The 22753-nt window shown below is 41.7% G+C and overlaps 1 protein-coding gene across 1 annotated transcript in view; it reads right to left on the bottom strand.

Moving 5' to 3' along the window:
• Window positions 1-21319, bottom strand: part of robo1 (roundabout, axon guidance receptor, homolog 1 (Drosophila)) — a 295430-nt gene extending 274111 nt beyond the window's left edge. Inside the window, exon 1 of the mRNA XM_047820606.1 lies at window positions 21139-21319. The gene's annotated coding sequence lies outside the window, so the exon portion shown is untranslated. The remainder of the gene's footprint in view (window positions 1-21138) is intronic.
• Between the last annotated feature and the right edge of the window lie 1434 nt (window positions 21320-22753).

The raw sequence follows: 22753 nt of genomic DNA, 5'->3' as shown, positions 1-22753 counted from the left end.
TCATCATATTAACCAACAAATTAAAAAAAACTATGATATTCAAAAACAAAAATAAAAAACAATAATAAATCTTAAACCAACAAAAAATAGCAAACATCACCATAAAATCATCATCTTCACCACACACCTCTTAACACCATCATTATATTCACCTATATACATTACCAAAAATCATTCATATAACACCACCTGTGTACCCAAATCATCATCTTAACCACCACACATTACCCACCATATCATCTTCACCTCTAAAACACCCTTCCTCCCCACCCTCGTCACCATCACCACCATTATCTTCCCTACAATCATCACAACCGCCTTCCCCATCGTCTTCATCGTCACCTTCACTACCGCCATTACCTCGAAGAAAGAATGAAGAAAAATGAAGTCAATAAGAAAGGAAGAGGTCTAGTTAGGAAAACACACAAAGGAATCAAGAGAAGAAGAGAAAGAAAGGTAAGGGAAAGAAGGATGGAGGGAGGGAGTGGATGGGAGGGGGGGGGAGGGAGGGAGGGGGGGAGGAGGGAGGAGAGGCACAAGAAAAGATGGTGGAAGGACGGGTTCTGGAGTGAAAGGATGAGGAACAAAGAAAGGGAGGAAGTGATGAGGAACAAAGAAAGATGTGAAAAAGGAAGAAAGAGAAGAAGAAAAGAAAGAAAGGAAAGAAGCAAGAAGGAAGAAGAGAGAAAGAAAAGAAAGAAAGTGCCAGGAGCTTGATAAAGTGAGAGAAGAATAGAAGAGACAAGGAAAGGAAGGAAGGAAGGAAGGAAGGAAGGAAAGGAAGGAACATATCGCACGGAAGGAAGGAAGGGAGGAAAGGAAGGAGGAAAGGACAGGGAGATGCGAAAAAAGAATGGGGAAAATGAATACAAATGCAAACAAAAGTTTTTATCCTGCAGTATCTGTACAGAGAGGCAGCAGAGTGTTCAGTGTTTAAGACTTGATTTTGTAAAAACATGAGTGTGAAATTAAAGAAAAAATACTCACACAAACACACACACACACAAAAAAACACACACACACACTTTATATATCTCTCGTCCTCTCAAATATATCTATATATTCTATATCTCCTCTAATATATATATACTCATCATCTATGCAAAACATTTAAACATGTACAGACTAAATAAGCGTTAAGTACAAAGTTTGACGAGGGAGTAGTAGTTTCTGCAGAGTTGGACAGGGAAGCATTTAATTGGAAATCAGCCCAAGTGATAAATTTGGCCACCCCGGTGGTGATTGGAATATAGCAGGAAAGAGGAAAAAAAAGCCAGCGCCCAGAGGTTGCCTTTTGTCCCCAATTGGTGTCCTCCATGTCAGAAGGTCCACGCATGCAACAAAGAAGTAGGAAAAGCAAAACTGCCAAAGCAGCTCCAGAATTCTATTATCCAGAAAAAAGGAGAGGAGGAGAATAGGAAGGGGATTTTAAAGGGATGCGATGGATTTGCCCTGCGTGCCCTGCTCTTTTTCCATTGCGCATTATTTTGTTGCAATCAACACTCTAATTATTAAAAGAGATGCTTGAAGCATGGAGGTGTAGGGTTATGTGCAAAATGTTTTAATTAACGCGTTGCGCCGCAACAAAAAAAAAACACCGAGAAGACACAAATCCATTATGAAAATGCACACTGGTCATTGTTTGTGACTCTAGAGATTAGAAAGTTTAAGGCTCTAAGAAATACGCACTGTCCATTTGTGGTGCCCTGTGGATTGGAAAGTGCTGGGTGGATATCTCAAACAAGAGTCTTAACAACGAACAGGACCAAGGGGACGCCACAGCAGCGCCAGCTAAGCTTTCACCTCCCGATCACTGCAACATCTACATTATACATAAGATAGTAGATATATCTGAGGTAGTTAGAAAAAATCAGTCTCAGGAGATAAGTAAGGAAAAATATTATATATTAATATATATATATCTAAACCACATATGGGGACTGCTGTAAGGAAGAAATAAAGAAATAAACAAAAGGAAACAGTAAATAATAAATAATGTTCACTAGGGGTGCACACTTGGTGATGGATGGAGTGGATTCTGAAATGAAGGTAGATGAGTGATGAAGAAAAGGCAATTCTTATAATAACAAAGAAATAAAGGTGAACTGTGAGGAAGATTGATTATGAGGGATGATTGAAAAAGTGAAAAAGAGCCAGAGTAGAAATTGAAAGTGAAAAGCGCAGCATGAAAAGAAATGAAAAGAGCCAGAAAAAAAGAAGCCAGATGAAAATTGGAAGAAAAGAGCCAGAAGTTAAAGAGTTTTTATCCAGTTAGTTTTTTTTTTTCTATAGTTCCAATTTAGCAGCTTTCTTTTTTTTTTTAAACAAGCGGGAAGGAGGGAGGCACGGTTTGTGTGTTTGTTGGTTATTCTGGTGATTCTCTTAGGGTGATTATTTTAGCACTGTTCGCATCACATCCTGCGGGGTTGGGTGGTGTTCGAAGAAAAATCCCGCCTCCGCCTCGTGTGATGTGTCGGAGTTTGTGCATGTGCATGTTGTGATTGGCATCTCTGGGAATAATTGTCCGTCGTGTAGGGTGTTGAGTGTGTGTGTAGTGGGTGTGTGTGATGAAGGAGAGTGTCGTGTGTGCCCTGTGAGGGGTTTGGCCACGTTGGGCACTTTCCATCCAGTTTGTGTTTGTGTGTATCCTGCCTCCGATGCCGCCGATGGCGCATGCGCGGTGAGCTGAGATAGGCACAGGCTCCCGTGACCACTGAGAAGTTCGGATAAGCGGTTGTAGAAGATGAGTGTAGACTGTATGACGTGAGATAGAATAGAAAGGTAAGTAGCCCGGTGAGAAGATAGAAGATGAGTAAAAAGGCCCCGAGGGATATGAATGAATGAATGAAGATGATATGACACAATGATGTGTGTGATATGAATGAAAAGCAGGAGTATAACATCCTACCCTAACAGCCTCTCGATTATCTCTCTCTCATTCCGGAAGTTTAGTTTTCTGACTGGTACCAAAGTTGCTATATATTAGTATAGTAACTAAAACACTACAGACATCCAACATTTTCGGACAATCAGATCAGTATCATGATAGTGACGCGGTAGTGATGGAGAGAGAGAGGAAGGAATGATGAGGCAGAGTGGAGACGATGATAAGGAAGCGAAGGGTAAGACGTAGGATGAAGGGTCTGTAGGTTCTGGTCAACATAGAGATGACTGAGGGATAGACAGAATTCAGAAGGAAGAAAGGAGGTTGAGGAACACATTCATATGAAAAAGAACAGTGAAAACTGCCATCATCATCATCATCATCGTTACCACCTCTACTTGAAGAAAGAATGAAGAAAATGAAGGACAATAAGGAAGGAGGGTGGAAAGAAAAAAATCAAGAAAAATAAAGGAATAAAGAGAAGAGGAGAAATGATGGAAGGAAGGAAGAGGAAGGAAGGAGGAAGGAAGGAAGGAAGGAAGGAAGGAAGGAAGGAACATAAGGACTGAATCAAGGAAAACAAGGGACTGAAGAACTGAAGAAAGGAGGGAATAAGAATGAGGAATCAAGGGAAGATAGACGAAAGGAAATTAGCAAAATAACTGGAGCGGAGGGAAAGACGAATGATGTAATTGAAGAAGACAAGTATGGAAAGGAGTATGAAGAAAGGATGAAACAAAGGAAATGTGTATATGTGGTCCAATGAATAAGGGAAAAAAAGGAGATAAGACATAAGAGAAAGAGAGAAGGAAAGGAAAAAGAAGATAGAAAATAGGAAAATAGGAAAGATAAGAAGAGAATGAAAAGAAGGAACAAAGGATGGAAGGAGAATTAAATAAAAATGACAAAATAAAGTCTGGAATAAAGGAAAGACAGAGAAAGAGGGACAGAAGGTAGGAAAGACAGAGGAGGAAAGAAAAGACAAAAAGAAGCAATGAGAGAAAGGAAAGAAAAGAAAGAAAGAAAGAAAGAAAGAAAGAAAGAAAGAAAGAAAGAAAGAAAGAAAGAAAGAAAGAAAGAAAGAAAGAAAGAAAGAAAGAAAGAAAGAAAGAAAGAAAGAATAGTTATGAAGAAGGGGAAATGGAAAAATAATGTTTGGAAGAGGACAGAAGGAAGGAAGGAAGGAAGGAAGGAAGGAAGGAAGGAAGGAAGGAAGGAAGGAAGGAAGGAAGGAAGGAAGTTTGGAGACATACAGATGGAAGGAGATAAGTATGGACAGAAGGGTGGAGGAAGGGATGGAGGAACGGTAGACAGTACACAAAAGAAGTAGGTGAAATAAGTAGGTGATCTCCAGCAGACATGCAGAAGGTCAGGAGCTCAGAAGGCTTTGTGTTTACAGGAGGCCAGCACTCCACCCATCAGGAGCTACATCAACATGAAAGCCAGGAACTTCTACACTTGTACATACCTTCATCATGGAGTGAAAGATCTCACAGTCTTCTGGGACTTTTTACTGTAAATCACTCTGACCTGCTGAGTCACTCGAACCTATCAGCACTAATGCTAGTGAGTGGGTTTAATCCCCTGAGTGCAATTACTCTGGACATGGACTGAGTGATGGAGAGAGTCTGTGGATGTTCAGAAAGAAGTGAAAAGTCATAGAGAACATAAGGAAGAAAGTATGGAAGGAGTGTAGGAAGTCTTAAAATCTTGGACGGAAGGATGGAAGTCCAAAAAAAAAGGAAGTCTAAAAGGAAGCCAAGATAGAAATGTTGGTAGAAAAGATAGATGGATGGAGGTTCAGAAGAAAGTCTAGAAGGAAAGAAGTACAAATGGAAGTCCTTAAATAGAAGGAAAGATGAAATAAGGACAGATGGATGGATGGATAGATGGATGAATATATGGATGGATGTTTAGAAGCAAGTCTAGTAGTAAAGAAGCATAAAGGAAGTCCTAAAATCTGTAAGGGAAGAAGAAAGGAAGGAAAAATAGATAGACGGATGGATGGATGGATGGATGGATGGATGGATGGATGGATGGATGGAAGAATTTATTGATTGATTGAGTGAGTGATTGATTAATTTATTGATTGGTTGATTGATTGATTGATTGATTATTGGATGGATGGAGGGATGTTCAGAGGGAAGTCTAAGAGGAAAGCATTACAAAAGGAACTCTAAATCTAGAAGGAAAGAAGAAAGTATGGATGGATGGATGGATGGATGGATGGATGGATGTTCAGAAGGAGATCCGAAAGGAAATGTAGAACAGAGAGTTCTTTCTCTGCCACAGTTGGTAAGCTTCTGCTTGGTGAGCAGCTTCTCAGCCGATATTTACTATAAATATATACGAGCTCAGAGCCTCAGAACCTTTCACACATCATGTGGAGATGATCAGCACATCAGCACCTGGAGCTTCTCTGGTGTTCTCGCTGGTGTGTGAGGAACATCACTGAAGCGATTAAACTCACATCCTGAGGTAAAAGTAGCAAAAGACTTTGAAGAGGAAATGATCCTGTGCCGTGTGTGAAGCCTCTCCTGAATCGATGCTCTGTGATTTATTATTTAATAGACTCCGTGCTGTACAGAGGAACAATGCGAAGGTTTACGCGGGAGGTCATCGATCATCAGCACATTGCTCACTCAAAAATAGTACAAATTCTGATGAATAATAAATTAGAATGATCTTTAAATATGTAGCACAAACATCCAGTCAAATTCACCCGGAACATACAGAAGAAAAATATACTTATAGAATAATCGCAATAAACAACTCATGTAAAATAATTAAATAATCTCTAATTAAATGTAAATAAACTCTATTAATGTACACGCATCACACATGTGCTGTGTCTCTAACGTCAGCCGTTCAAAACTAAACCAGAGGTAGGAAGGAAGGAAGGAAGGAAGGAAGGACGTCCTTAAATCTATAAGGCAAGAGAAAGAAATGTTTAAAAAGGTCCCAAAGGTATTAAAGGTGAGGTGTACGATGTTTGAAAGCCAATGTTGACATCTGAAATCACCAAAATAAACACGCCCCTAACCCAAATGGGTGTCACCCCTGTTTTAGCTCCGCCCCACACATACAAACGTAACCCAGGTGACTATTATGGCAGAAGCTGCTGGGGCATCTGGCCGAGGGGGTATTTTTATCAGTAAATAAACACAATGAGTAATACTATGGTAATACAAATGAGTTTTTGTAGTACTGTGTGTTGTAGCGTGAAAGGTTTAGCTCCGTTTCACGCGGAAGACGACGTTCAACACCTAGAACCCGAGGCAGAGGTAACGGTAGGTATCCGCCATGTCATTGTTTCAATCGCTTTCTGCTAATGTCACACATGCGCACTGAACACTCTCTCTGCCACATATAGACAAGGCACGCCCCTTTATGCTAATGTCACACATGCACACTGAACACTCTCTCTGCCACATATAGACAAGGCACGCCCCTTTATGCTAATGTCACACATGCGCACTGAACACTCTCTCTGCCACATATAGACAAGACACGCCCCTTTATGCTAATGTCACACATGCGCACTGAACACTGTCTCTGCCACATATAAACAAGACACGCCCCTTTATGCTAATGTCACACATGCGCACTGAACACTCTCTCTGCCACATATAGACAAGACACGCCCCTTTATGCTAATGTCACACATGCGCACTGAACACTCTCTCTGCCACATATAGACAAGACACGCCCCTTTATGCTAATGTCAGACACGTGCACTGAACACTCTCTCTGCCACATAGACAAGACACGCCCCTTTATGCTAATGTCAGACATGCGCACTGAACACTCTCTCAGCCACATAGACAAGACACGCCCCTTTATGCTAATGTCAGACATGCGCACTGAACACTCTCTCTGCCACATATTGACAAGACACGCCCCTTTATGCTAATGTCACACATGCGCACTGAACACTCCGCCACATATTGACAAGACACGCCTCTTTCTGCTCATCGGCTACACGTTTGTTTTGTCAGTCGGCCCGACTCAGTTTTCTGAAGCATTTCTCAAACATCATGCACCGCACCTTTAAGGAACGATAGATGGATGGATGTTCAGAAGAAAGTCTATAAAAAAAGAAATCCAAAAGGAAATCTATGTAAATAAACAAATTTGAAATAAATAAAATGTACAATATGTGACTATAAAGGTCATTCACTTCTTCCACTCGTTCCGTCGCCCAACCCTCTTTTTTCTTTCTTCCCTCTTTTCAAGTTAATAAGAGAAAAAAAATCTAGAGCTTGTCATGTGATGAGTGTGAACTCGTCTTTCCTGAAGATGTCTGAAAGCTTTACAGTTAGAAAGTAGCACTTTCCAGCGTTACCTGCGTTAACTTAAATGATGCTGTTGCTATGGAAACAAACACATATATTCTACACACACTTTAAAGTATGGCTTAAGATAGAAAAAAAATTCAGATCACTTGTCATCGTGACAGTGTGTTCAGATGTTTAGCACTCGGTGGATTTTTCGGAACATATTTCAGTCCCTCTGGAATTCGACTGAACTCGATTTTGTGGTTTTTTTCAAAATTCGCGACGTAAATTTGTGTTTTGAATTTTTTCCCTTTTTTTTTGTATTATTTGTAGAAAACTGCCTGAATTGGTTGAAATCACAAGCACACGATTCTTCTGTAAACTCCTCCCAGGGAGACACGTCTGTAACGACTGTGACAGCTGCCGATGGAAGACGGATTTGAATAAACGTGTGCTGTGATGATGTCACACGATGCGACTCAGCCGGAATCTGAGGAAAATCTGCAGCAATTTAAAAAATAAAAAAAAAAACAACGATATCCTCCGAATATCATTGTGTGTGTTTTAAAATGTAACAGATCTTAAAATCTGCAAAAACCGTGTGGGTTTATGTTCCTGCTAAGAAAAATTACTCTCTCTCTCTCTCTCTCTTACACGATGACGATAGAATTAGATGAGCGAGTCCACTGGATCATGGGAGGATTAGTTTATGATGGGGTAGATGATAGATGACACTTGTGGGGGGAAGTACGAGGTGGAGATATATAAAACGGGTCGAGATCGTGGTATGCACGATCGCAGATCTATAGAAGGGTTGACGTCCTCACTTAGTATGTAGAGATCCGCGCCATGTGTAGAGAATTCCCCTCCAATCGCCATCCTACAGACAGATCACGAACTCGTGTTTGTAGATAGTTTCCATAGAGACGCCCTTAAATAGCGGACGGTGCAGGGTGATATGTATAGGGATAGGAAAATGATCAGAGAATATAGTGATAGAGATCTTAGCTCCTTCCACGAAGAAGCCGGAAGACCATGATAGAGAGGGGGGAAGAGAGACGGAGAGGAACGAGAAGAGAGAGGGCGAGAGAGGAAGAAGAGAGAGAGAGAGGGGGAGACTAGTTTCGATATATATCATATCTATATCTTATATAATCTCATTCTATCTCACCCCCTCTTGTCTCCGCTCCCCTCTCTCGTCTCTCTCCTCATTCTCTTCTCTCTCACTCTCATATCCCTCTGCTCTCTCTCTCTCGCTCTCAAATCTTTCTCCTCTTTCTCTTTCTCTCTCACTCTCATTCTCTTCTAGATGTATAGGGACAAAGTAGTATAAAGAGAGATACTGTCAGTAGAGTATCCTCTCGAATCAACAGAAGACCAAGTATAGATATCGCGTCTCGTTCCATATCGCTATCAGATTTCTATAGTTAGCTATATATCGACGCTCGCTATCTCTATTGTTCTCTTTCTCTCTCTCTCTCTCTCTTTCTCTCTCTCTCTCTCTCTCTCTCTCTCTCTCTCTCTCTCTCACTCTCTGTCTCTCTCCCTCTCTCTGTCTCTCTCTCTCCTTCTCTTTCTCTCTCACTCTCATACTCCCTCTGTCTCTCTCCCTCTCGCTCTCAAATCTCTCTCCTCTTTCTCTTTCTCTCTCACTCTCATTCTCTCTCTCTCTCTCTCTCTCTCTCTCTCTCTCTCTCTCTCTCTTTCTCTGATCCTCATAATTTTATGATCTTTTTTAAAAAAAAAAAACTGCAAAAAAAAAAAAGATTTGGGTTAAAGATAAAATAGAAAAAGGAACAAAAGTAAAATGTGTTTCCTTCGTGTGAATTTGTGGATCTATAACAGAGCCATAAAGGAAGAGAAAATGGAAGAAAGGTAAATAGCTTCATCTTCCTGCTCCTTTATAAGAGAGCTTATCGTACCATCATCATTTGGGACGTCTTCGTTTTGTCCATAAAACTAATAACTAAACTCGCAGCTTCGTGTCTTTCAGAGCTTTTTGTCTAAAATATTATTGCAATTTCAATCATTGTCCACAACAATATCTCTCACTATTCCCTCTGCCACACTGTCTCACAAACCCCACCCCACCCCCACCCCCACAGACAGGGCACCCTGTCTGCTCCACCCTGATGTAGACAGATCTCCATCCCCGCTGAATCTGAATCTACATTAGGTCATTTCAATAAAGCACCAGACCCCGAGGCTCCGGCCTGCAGTAGCGTCTCCTCACATCATCCGTCTTAGTTACGGCCGAGTCGGAGCTGCTGACACGTGCGCGCTGACGGATGGGCGTCCTGCCTCCTCCATCTCGCCCTCGTTTGTTATGATACCACATTAAAGCACCTGATAGAGTGTGTCAGGAAATATTGAAAATATCACACCGTGTCTACGGAGAGCCTTTGGAACGACCGTAATGGATGGATGTTTTTTCGTACGCTGCACTCAAGGTTAGTGATGAGATGACCTCTCCCAATGCTGGTGCTGACCTTTGACCTTAAAGCTGACGGAGAGATGCTATCATTGAGTGAAGGATTAGACAGGTCAGCTTTCTAAAGCGGATCCCACCCTGTTCCGGTGCACATGTCCGCTCTCACTTCCATACACACCGACGGCAGTAAAGTGGAACATTTCTTTAAAAGTTCGCAATAGGGAAAGAATCAGCCAGGAGCATCTATGAAGGAGAAAATGATTCGACTCTGAATCGATTCATCTGCATAAATTGACTCGAAGGAAACAACAAAACAAGCTGCCAAAGGACGGAGCTGTAGAACTGCAGGTTTTCTGCAGATTTGAACAAACAATGAAAGAAAATAAAAGCTCGGATGCTACATACAACAACATGGTGAAGGAACAATAATGTCTCAGCAAATGGTTTAATGTGAGAAAAAGTGCTGATAAACATCGGAAATTGGGCTGCGACGCGAGTCGACAGTTGGTCGACAGGTTCATGTGACTCATCTGTGGTACAGTAAGCTAAAACTGATGACTCTAATTAAATACAGATAGTCAGTACTCACAATAACAATGAAAAAAACCTCACTGAATTGACGTCATTCTAAAGTGTACTCCTTTTATCGTGTGTAAAGCTTCATGTATGAACCCTTTTTACTGGTAACTAAATGTTTCTGGGTGTTTCTGCATGCAGTTTGATGCAGCTCAATGATAAAAAAGGTACAATTGAGAAAGGGGTTATAGAGAATGCACTGCTGTAAGGCTGGACACAAACCTACGCTGTGTTCCGACGCAGCACGATGCAACAACGCCGTTTCTGTATATGATGCAAGACGTATAAGGACAGACATCACCGAGCTTCAGACCGGAGACTCAGGAAACAGCCTAATTAAAGCAGAAGGTGTGGAGTCTTGTATTTCATCACTTCACACTCAGTTCAGCAACAAGAAGAAGCAAAACAACAAGAAAGACGTTCGACTTTGCTCTGGACACGGACCTTACAGCTCGACAGCATTTAAACGAAGTCAGACAGAAGAAGCAGAAGAGCCGCTCAAAGGATTTTCAGCTTTAAACACAAAAAACGACGAGAAACGGCGCCAAACTGAGCGGAGGTTTGATTCGAGGCTCGAGTGTCGATTCGGAAAACAATTTGCTACAAATCTGCTTATTGACGGTATCATTTCTCTTTTGTATGGTTTTCACTCTCGGATCAAACGCAAGTAGCAAAAAATGGATACATTACAAAAAAATTAGGGCTGGTAAGCGATTAAAAATTTTAAATCGAATTAATTACATGATGTGGCGAATAATTAATCTAATTAATCGCATTTAAGGGGGGACACGGTGGCTTAGCGGTTAGCACGTTCGCCTCACACCTCCAGGGTTGGGGGTTCGATTCCCGCCTCCGCCTTGTGTGTGTGGAGTTTGCATGTTCTCCCCGTGCCTCGGGGGTTTCCTCCGGGTACTCCGGTTTCCTCCCCCGGTCCAAAGACATGCATGGTAGGTTGATTGGCATCTCTGGAAAATTGTCCGTAGTGTGTGTGTGTGTGTGTGCGCCCTGTGATGGGTTGGCACTCCGTCCAGGGTGTATCCTGCCTCGATGCCCGATGACGCCTGAGATAGGCACAGGCTCCCCGTGACCCGAGATAGTTCGGATAAGCGGTAGAAAATGAGTGAGTGAAAGTAATCGCATTTAATTGCACTAAATATAAGTTGAGAATTTCCCCCAAAATGTCATTTAAAATGATTGTGTTTGAGGAAGATTGAACCCATATAACAAAAGCAGTTATTTATTTATTTATTTAACACAATTGTTATCACTTAGGCTACAGTGGCCGTAACATCGCAATTCGAAAAGCATCCATTAACCCCTCGTCTTCCACAACATTAACGAGCCTACAGTCCATTGCAATCCATTTAGATATTGCATTTGTTAGTATTTCTGAGGACGACTTACTTAATTTACGGCGATTTTCAGTCAGCGTGGTTTGGCGGAGCTTGCCTGCAGCATCCGGGGTTGTGCTAACTGCAGAGCTCGCAATATGTTTCGAGTATTTCATGCTAGAACTACTTCGATGGTATGCAGATTCCTTATTGGAGAGAACACAAAGGACTTTGGTTTTATCAGTGGCTCCATTGGAAAGAGTTTTGAATTTAGATTTGCCCTTCAGAAAGCCGGGCAGATCTGTGTCGTTTGCCATCATGCTTGCCTAACTCGCCACTACAGCTTATTGCATGATGTGTAGTCGTTGGTACAGGTGTGGGGAGGGGCGGGGTGCGTTAAATGCTTTAAAAATATTAATGCGTTATTTTTTCTCATAATTAATTAATCTAATTAATGCATTAAATTACCAACCCTGTCAGGGAAAAATTACCAATCTGTCAGGGGGAAAAAAAAAAGTAAAGTGTTTTTGTTGGACCGACCAAGCGGTAGATCGGATGAACTCGGATTTACGGCATTAGACTCGATTAAAAATAATCTCAAAGCAAATGTCATGTATCGTTCTGTCACTTGTAAATGTTGCTGGAATTGTGGCTCTGTCTTACACACCAATATCCATCCATGTTCTGTACCACTTATCCTTCCTGGAAGACTGGAGTCTATCCTAAAGGACTCAGAGCACGAGGTAGGGGACAAATCATGGATGGAGCACCGGCCAATCGCATGACAAATTCACACACTACAAACAATTTAGAGATGCTAATCAGCCATCGACACACATCTTAGACCAGGGAGGAAACCCCCATAGCAAAAAGGAGAACGAGGCAGGAATCGAACACAACCCCAGCCCTGAAGGTACGTGGAAAACATGCTAACCACTTAGCTTCTTTTGCTCACCGTCATGAAAAGCTAATAATGATCGTCTGCTGCTACGAACACAAGGTAAGGCTGAAGGCTGAGCTCTTTAATCTAAAGCGCATCTCATTAACTGGGGAAAGGATTCATCATGTGAAAAATTTAATTCATTCCTGATAGCAGTTTTATCGAGGTGAACTTCAACCTCATGAATATGTGAACCTCGAAAGAGCGAGCCGATATAAAGCGGCACCCCGGTCCCCGGTGTCGTCCTGCTGGTTCATAAGGGATTATGGTATGCAGTATATTAATACAGTATATTAATGTTACTTGTAGCTTAGAGAGAAGCAGAAATGGAATAAAAGTAAATGACATTCAAGGTGGAATCGTTTTAAAATGGCACTTTTTTGTGGTGTTGGTCACACCGTTGCGCTTGTTTCCTACCGATCAGCAGCAATAACTCTGGAGTCTGGACCTTCTTATTTATTACCATCTACATGTGTATGTTGCTTTGATTTATACTGCTCGTGGCTCCATTCGCTACGCCGATGTTGAAGTGTCAATCGGCACAAATGAATCCTCACCTTCTGTCATATTTCATAGGGATTTTTTTTGCTCAACCACTACACCACCAGGATAGAGCAGGTACTGATGAATCTGTCTATCCAATCCATCAAATCCAATCTAGCCATCAAATTCATCCGATCCGATCCACCCATCCATCCATCCATCCATCCATCCCATCCGATTCATACATCTATCCAATCTATCTAGCCCATCCGGTTTAATCTAATCCATCCATCCATCTATCCCATCCAATCTAGCCATTCATTTATTGTAATGTTTATCCTACACAGAGTCTTGGGGATCTTGGAGTCTAACCCAGTGCACAAGGTGAGGGACTGATCTTATTACAGGGTCCAATAACTCACATTAGTGCTGACAATTGTCTCAGTGTCACCCAGATGAGGATGAGGTTCCCCTTTGAGTCTGGTTCCTCTCAAGGTTCCTTCCTTCACCATCTAAGGGAGTTTTTCCTCCCCACAGTCACCTGAGTCACCTCAGACTCGCTCATTGGGGATAAATACTAAATAAAAACATTGTGAACTAAATCTATCTAACATTAATATTGAATTTTTGTATTCTATTATTCTTTATATTAACCTTCTGCTCTATGCTTATGTTCTGTAAAGCCGCTCTGAGACGATGTCAGTTGTAAAAAGCGCTGTACAAATAAACCCGAATTGAATTGAATTGAATCGAACAATCAGCCTACAACCATGGCGGGAATCGAACCACCAGCCCTGAGGTGCAAGACAACCCCAACAGGTTTTTAACTAGGTATCTGTTGTGTTCTGCATTTCAGTGTTCACAATCACCTCACATTCCTGAGGTGATTAAGGTTACGGTTTTTGGGGTACTTTCCCTGAGGTGGTCTGTACTAGAGGGCTGCATTGGGATTGGGCTCCCGTGAGAGCGGGCGGTTTCACCTCTGACCCGGGCGGGAGTGGGCGGTCAGAAAATTTAGCGGGAGATCCGCGGGACCCGGTGGGATTTGGCGTGTAGCCTAATAATAAGAATGGAGTCAACACATGACGTTGAGAATTAGATTAGTATTAACATTAGTATTAATTTATCTTATTTAAATGCAATTATGTTTAATTCTGTTATTCTGGACATTTCGCCTGAACTAATAATTAGTCTGATCATTTGTATACAATCAAAATTTTCACAAGCTCTCAAGAAAAAATCTGCCTGAGTGCACGGGAGTGGACACAAACATTGCGGGTGTGGGCAGGAGTGGACACAAACATTGCGGATGTGGGCAGGAGTGGACACAAACATTGCGGGTGTGGGCGGGAGTGGACACAAACATTGCGGGTGTGGGCGGGAGTGGACACAAACATTGCGGGTGTGGGCGGGAGTGGACACAAACATTGCGGGTGTGGGTGGGAGTGGAACACGCAGCTTGTGGGCGCGGGCGGTCCTGGTCAGAAATTCAGCGGGCGGGTGCGGGTTTATAAAAACAGTCCCGCGCAGGGCTCTAGTCTGTACTGTATGTGCGTGTGCTGGGGATTGTTTTTGCAATAGTTTTGAACTCGTTAAAAAAAAACACAGCAATAAAAACTAAAAAATGCTTCTGAAAATATTCGTCTAGCTGATGAGTAAACATGGTCTGAGTAACTGCATTAGGCTGCGTTTAAACCTAGCGCTACTGCAAACTTGCGTCCTTTAAACTTGCATGCTTGCATCCTTCCCGAATAGTGCAGGCGTTTACGATATTTAATATCAGAAGAGCAACGTGGGATATGCTAATGCAGCTCCTCCATTATGGATGTTAGCTTATCCGGTTCTGACCTTGAAATGACCGTGACTATCGTTGTTTAATTTTAATGGATGGCTTATCAGTTTACACAGTCCTCCTGTCACACACGGCTCCTTCGCCGCTGATAAAACTGTCATTCACCGCAGTATTGTGTATACATTACACTTTTATCCCAGCACCGTATATAATATATAATTCGGACAAACAAATGTTTAGCTGCTGCTTCCGCACGGAAGCTCGAGCTGTATCTCTCTGTGCTGCGGCTTCGTTTGGGAATTTTTCTCCGCCGTGATTAATGATTTCAGGGCCGTTCTTTGAAGATCGCAGTCACAGGAGTGAGTTCCTTTATATCTGAGCCTTCTAGGAAAGAAAAGGAAGCGACCGAACGGGGGGACCTCCGTCTCTAGGGACCGGCGAGTCCGTCGATCATATGGTCCGCAGGAAGCAGAGGAAAGTCCTGACTTAAAAAGCATGTTTAAGAAGAAGTAAGGATGAAAAACGCTCCAATTATTCCTGTGGCGTCCTGCTGAGCCTCAAGCTGTCGTATGACCTTAAAACCTTTTAAATAATGCAACACTGCACTGCAGTACCAACACAAAAAGGCACAAGACATGAATTTTTTCAAATGGTTAAATGTTTACCAGCTGTGAGTTTGTCCACAGACGTCCCTTCTCTCCCACCCCCGAGTGTGCTTCCGGGCAACACACCGGCTGAGACGACCGGCTTCAAGGGCTCGCTTAAGGCCAAGACATGGTTTAACTTAGTGAGAAGCAGTGACAATGTGGGCACTGCGTACTTTATATTAAAAGTGACGTTCACTAGATGCCATGTCAGAGCAAAACATCACCCTGTCCATCAGTCAGACTGTAAAATATTCATCACATGTGATTGTTGTCATGACCTTTAAGAGATTTTTAAAATTCAGACACTAACCCTACCAGGGAATAATTTTGTTGTATTCGCACACAGTGTCACATGACGCTGGTTTTGCGTATTGCAGTATGTGGATGAGTTGCACAAGCAACACCACGTTTTTTTTTTTCACCAGGCTCAGCACTTGTCTTCCTTTTCCTCTACTGTATTCTATGCAAACACTGTAGAACATAAAAGATGCCTGACTTCTGCTGCTTGATATATTTAGTGCCGTATCGCGTCGATCCGTGATTGTCGCCCTTTTAAATCCTGAATCACAAAACAAATAAATAAATGTTGTTGTTTTTTAAATATTTCATTATTAGAATTGTTCAAGGGGAGCACGGTGGCTTAGTGGTTAGCACGTTCGCCTCACACCTCCAGGGTTGAGGGTTCGATTCCCGCCTCCGCCTCGTGTGTGTGGAGTTTGCATGTTCTCCCCGTGCCTCGGGGGTTTCCTCCGGGTACTCCGGTTTCCTCTCCCGGTCCAAAGACATGCATGGTAGGTTGATTGGCATCTCTGGAAAATTGTCCGTAGTGTGTGAGTGTGTGAGTGAATGAGAGTGTGTGTGTGCCCTGTGATGGGTTGGCACTCCGTCCAGTGTGTATCCTGCCTCGATGCCCGATGACGCCTGAGATAGGCACAGGCTCCCCGTGACCCGAGAAGTTCGGATAAGCGGTAGAAGATGAATGAATGAATGAATGAATGAATGAATTTTTTTTTCGCCCCAAACGGAAACAATGCCTCATCCTTATTCCAGTATCGTGATCAGATGTCCATGTGGTGTGAACTACAACCTGCTAGAAACTCTCTCCTTCTCTCCTCTTTCATTTATTTCATTTCTGTTAGGATGTGAGAGTTTAATCACAGAAGAGAAACAAAACATGTTCCGGACGTCGGTCCGATAAACCGATCCCACCGACTGAGGCTTTAGTGTGAGCAGAATCGATCTAAATGCCTTCACAGCGTTTCTCCTTTGATCTGTCAGCCGTCTGTAACCTTAATTCACTATACTTTACGAGTATTAGCTTTAGAGCTGGATAATATGATTTTGATTAAATAAAGCCATCATAGCAGGCTATAAAAGTAGAGCCTTATGTCAGCCGTCAGCGAGGTTACGCTTCTCACGGTGCAGAGGTCAAGGTAACCCGGTCAAAGCCATTCACACACACACATACAAACACACACACACACAGACACCCCGCAGGCAGACGATTCAATCAAGCAAACCCAGAGGAGCCTATTCCCCGCTGGATAGGGGCTGAAGCCAGGAAGCTCTAGAGCTTTCCGCACATCTGCTCCAGGATTCATTCGTCAAACAGGAAGTAGGTAAAACTTCTGTTAAAGACTCCCGCTCGCATTTTTCACCACAAACGTTACCGTTCTCATAAAATTCATATCTTTTACATTATAAATGGACCGGCGCTCTGATTCTGACTGCATGCATCGCGTTTATGCCATCAAGGACACGGAGGATACAGACATGAAGACGGAGAATTTAAACAAAACGAGACGGTTAGACTGATAGGAAAGGACAGCTAGAGAAAATAATAACCGTCTGTCTTAAGAGGATTCAAACTAAATATACTGTGTTTGTCTATGTGGATAAACATCTCACACAGTTCACAACGTTAAAAAGGAAACACAGACTTGACTCCATCCGCTTAATGAAGACGTCCAAGCGACAGTTTGCTACGTTACCCACAATGCTATTTTACTCCCTTACTGAACATAGGGTTTATCCCTCATACCAGCCTCTGTCTAAAGAGAGTGATGCGGCAGCACTTTAGTCCTTCGGCCTGTCCATCTCTCTCTCACCTCGTCATCAGTAAACAGTTCAGCGTCCAAATTTCTCAGTAAATCAGAGTGAAAATTCACTGGACTCAGCGTTAGCAGGACTTTATGTGTTGCACGGCGGATTCGTGTGTTAAGAGACAGTTAATGATGCAAAATCTACCTGGAAGGTGACGGATTCGATTCATGCGGGTGATACAGAGTGGCCTCGCGTTCACAGCTCCAGCTCTGTGGCTGACGGGGTTACGGGTTATGAAGGATAGATTGAAATCGTGTGCAGCTGGCTCGGGTCCAAATCCATCTACTGAGGCCATGCACTCCAGAAAATTGGTAAGACAGCGAAACATTCTGTGAGATGAGTCACATAGCATGGAGGAACCCATCTCACACACACACACACACACACACACACACACACACACACACACACACACACACACACAGGGGACTGATGGAACAAGCATGCCGAGTGCCTGAAATCCAGAAATAGTGTATTTTACACGTCACTGCTCCACCTGCTCTTTAATATCCTCAAATTCACATTTTAATCTAAATCCATGAAGAACTACAAGTCAGAGGATTTAAAAGCAGTCACGCGAGAGAGCGTCACACTTTCAATGCTAGCATGAACGTTCCAAAGAGAGCACACGATTAAAGTAGCAACAGAGCGGCTCACATACACAGCTGCCTCACGGTGATGACGTGTGTTCACGATTATTGAGAAACCAGAACGAGATAAAACGAGACGATGAGATCGGATCGTCTGTGTAAGGGATCGGTGCTAAGTGGTGGTGTGAACATGTCTCAGGGATCACCATCAGACCACCATCACCATCAGACTGTAGCGTGAACGCAAACCATCGGTCAACAAAAGACGTCCAAGCTCTGAAAATCCTGTAGCTTCTTCCATCATGTTGATTCATCTCCCACTAATTTGTTAGTTTCTGCCTGAAAGTAACTTTAACTGAAGTCTGTCATAATAAACCTGGACCTTTTTCCCCTCAAACGGATCTGAAGGTCTGAAGATGTCACTGGAGATGGATCCACAAGGCCGAGTGTGTTGCATCTGTCACGCACGTCAACAACAGACACGAACCCAGTCCGAGTCACGAGCTAGAACAAACCTACGCCACTACATTTAGTGAAGAACCCGCAACAGAAAATCCAAGCGAACAAATAAAGAGTAATAATAAAGAGAATAAAAAGTTTTTACCTTTTCTAATATGTCAGTAGTAATTATTAGTTTATAGCTTTGTACAAGAAAATGGAAAAGAATACATTAAAAAATCACGAGAGCAAAACTTAAATTTTGTGTCTGTCATAAAACTAAAGATCTCTAAGCTAGTATCTGTAACCCAGGAGCTCGTCTCCCTCTGATCGGTTGCCTTCAGCTTAATCATTCCCATAAAGGTACGGGATTAAAACACAACAGAGCTTCTGATACAGAAACCAGAACAGTTCATGGTGAGAAAAATCAGATGCACTGATTAGTTCTTTTGTATGAAATTACAATTCTGAGTCTGCTGGTTGATGACCTTCATGAGCAGGACACATACTGTAACATCACTTCAGTCTTTATATACAAAGGAAACACACCATAACCAGAAGGATATCAGGGCTCTGGGTCTAAGTCACTCTAATGAATAGTGATGCGAAGATCTTTCGGAACCTGCCGTGTCCTGTAATCTATCCAAGAGGACGGATCTTCTTTCTTTGTTCTTCTAGGTTTGTCACATTTTGGTTATTGTTTACTGAACACAATCACATAAATTTCTAAAAAACGTTTTCAAAAATGCTAGGATGTAAAATTCTTACCTGAAATACGTTTAAAAAATATAAAATTTAAACAAACATTTATCAACAGAATCTATTCATCACAACAGATAATGGAGAACACTGATGTGCTGAGAATGAAATGATTAAATAATTAGATTTATATAGAAATAATTATATTGTAAATAACAAATTTAAAGAAAAAAAAAACAGTTCTACAGCTCTGTCCTTTGGCTCAGTTTAACAGCTCACAATGAATAAATAAACAAATAAATAAACAAATAAACTAATAAATAAATAAATAAATAAATAAATAAATAAATAAATAAATAAATTGTAAGTGAATCGAATCAGAGCCGATTCACTTACTCGTTGCGATCGACACCGATCGGCTCGGTCGGACCTGCCTTTGTTTGCCGTGTTCTCACCTGCCTACGTTTTGTTAAAATGGACTAAACCCTGCACAAGCTTAGAAGAACCAAATCCGGGATACAGAACCATTTGCTCCATGAGGCAAACGAGTCAAATGAAAAACTCACACTGAACAAAATGAGGAATACTGTAGAAAAATGATAGACCTATTTATATATTAAATAAAAGTTTTCCTCTGACTGATATTTAATTAATATTCAATAAAAGCTACAGAAAATTGTTAGAAAAATGCCACATAATATTAGTTTATGATCCTCCAAAAGTACCTTCTGTACTGTAAGTCTTTTATAATAAAAATGAACATAAGGAACATTGTAAATGATGTAAGCATAGTAAAAAAAAAATATGTCTCTATCTAAAGAACAACCCAAAGTGAATGGGTAGGATGTGTAGGAAGCAGGATGTGTGAGTTCAGATAATGAGGATCTAATCAATATATCTGAGTTTTTGTTTATTGTAAGTGTGAAAAATGTCAGATAACGCGATATCAGACATGTTGTTTTCTGATAGACAAATAGCTTAGACTTGAATTAATCTTCAGCCATGTTTTTCTCCTGTAAGAGTGTGATGTAGCTGAGAGATACCCCAGCTAGGTGCAGATCATGCCACATTGGAGAGGAGCCACACGTTAATCAGAGGATTATAGACGTCCCCTGAATGTTACAGCACTGAATCTTTCACAGAGGTATATATATTTGTATATATATCCTGTGTTCAGTGAGTGGAAGACCTTTAAGACTATTACGGTGTGTGTAATGAATGCAGCTGTTTCAGCACCTGGGACAGCACCTCAGATCACGTGTACGCTAAGAGGAGAAAGCGTGGAACGAACACGTCAAGCCACGTATCTGTCCTGCAACACGCTGTAAAGGAGCGAGGACTGATGTGTAACACTGGGAAAGGTGTTGAGAAGGAGTTAAACGAGTTTGAGTCTTCAGACAAAAAGAATACACATTAATATGAAAACAATGAAATGATAAAATATGAAAAAATAATAAGAAAAAAGAAATACAATTTACTTTATAAGATAATTATGAGTCAGGTTATGAAAAGATCACCTGAATGCATTTTTCCAAAAAAATAATAAGTGCGTCAAATTCCAGAAGTCAGAGTCCAGAGTCAGAGTCAAAACCTTTTAGATTTCAGTTTATCAAAGCGAAATAAAAAACTTTTGCTATCTGCTTTGAGTCAGAGGTTAGTTTAGAAACCTTCCTGCAACATCACAGCAACATTGAGCTTTAATATAAAGAGCTTTCTGCACACAATCCAGTGAAGGTGTGTATCAGAGAAATGACCCAAGGAGTGCACGTCGTGCGTGAGCAGAAGCTCAGAACTATCAACATTTATCATCAACTTACTTTTTAATCCCGATATTACAGTTCAGATAAGCGGTGTGTGTGTGTGTGTGTGTGTGTGTGTGTGTGTGTGTGTGTGTGTGTGTGTGTGTGTGTGTGTGTGTGTGTACACATGCACGTAACGCACACTTACCCGCAGTCCCACGCGCGACTGATGTGCCCAAGACACTACGCGGCTAAAACACGTCCATGGCTCAAGTCGTCTGTGCGCAACTTTCCGTTCGCGGCGTTGTGTGTTTACCGTGTGAACGGCACCGGGAGCAAATACACACAAAATACAACAGCACGGAGCGAGAGCTGAAGATACCGGAGTCCCGCATGAACTGACAGACACACACAGAGAGAGAGAGAGAGAGAGAGAGAGAGAGAGAGAGAGAGAGAGAGAGAGAGAGAGAGAGAGAGAGAGAGAGAGAGTGTGTGAGAGAGAGAGAGAGAGAGAGAGAGAGAGAGAGATTGTGTGTGTGTGTGTGTGTGTGTGTGTGTGTGTGTGTGTGTGTGTGTGAGAGAGAGAGAGAGAGAGAGAGAGAGAGAGAGAGAGAGAGAGAGAGAGAGAGAGAGAGAGAGAGAGAAAGGAGACAGAGAGCCCAGAGCTCAGATACATTAAAACGCTCCTACTGAAGCCTCCTGTTCACGCGGCTTAGAGACCTAACGCGCAACTCTGGTGAAAATAAACCAGTGATCATCACAATCTAAGAGAGCGACATAACACTACAACCAGAAAACACAGACAGACAGACAGACAGACAGACAGACAGATAGATAGATAGATAGATAGATAGATAGATAGATAGATAGATAGATAGATAGATAGATAGATAGATAGATAGATAGATAGATAGATAGATAGATAGATAGATAGATCTTCAGTAACTGGTTGATTCTGGTCTTGGTGGATTCACAGTCTCTCCCAGCCAGGAAGACTGCACAAGGTGAGAATACACACCTGTCCATCTTAGACATGTCCATCTCAGGTGTCTTCATAGACAGATGTAAGTCTGAGACACTGATTCACTTATTGGTATGATATTAAAGCTGGGATGAAACCGAAGAATCACAGAACTAAGAGAACATCACAGAACTAAGAGAACATCACAAACCCATGTCAAAGTTTCTCAGATCCTCAAACTTCCAGTGCACCAGCTTCTAAATAATCAAAGTTATTTACTTTGTTCTGTTTATAATATAATAGCTGATCAGTGTCTATCTGTCTGTCTATCTATCTATCTGTTTATCTGTCTGTCTGTCTGTCTTGTCTATCTACAGTATCTGCCTTGTCTGTCTATCTGTCTGTCTATCTATCTGTCTTGTCTATCTATCTGTCTCTTTATCTATCTGTCTTGTCTGTCTATCTGGCTATATGTGTCTATCTATCTATCTATCTATCTATCTATCTATCTATCTATCTATCTATCTATCTATCTATCTATCTATCTATCTATCTATCTATCTATCTATCTGACTGTATATCTATCAGTCTGACTTTCTATCTGTCCGTCTGTTTATCTGTCCGTCCTTCCGTTTGCCTGTCTATCTATCTATCTATCTATCTATCTATCTATCTATCTATCTATCTATCTGTCTATCTATCTATCTATCTATTCATGTATATCTCTTTGTCTATCCATATTTAATAAGCACCAGTAAACACAGCACATGTGAATTAACATTATAAATTAAACACCTGTTAAAACCCCTGTTTAAAACCCCAAAGCTGTACTACAATTAAACTCAAGTTGTCTCAGCTAATA

Source organism: Tachysurus fulvidraco, chromosome 11, assembly GCF_022655615.1.
Source record: "Tachysurus fulvidraco isolate hzauxx_2018 chromosome 11, HZAU_PFXX_2.0, whole genome shotgun sequence".
Lineage (NCBI taxonomy): Eukaryota > Metazoa > Chordata > Actinopteri > Siluriformes > Bagridae > Tachysurus > Tachysurus fulvidraco.
The sequence above is the reverse complement of the archived record's forward strand: the minus strand, read 5'-3'. Positions and strand labels throughout refer to the sequence as shown.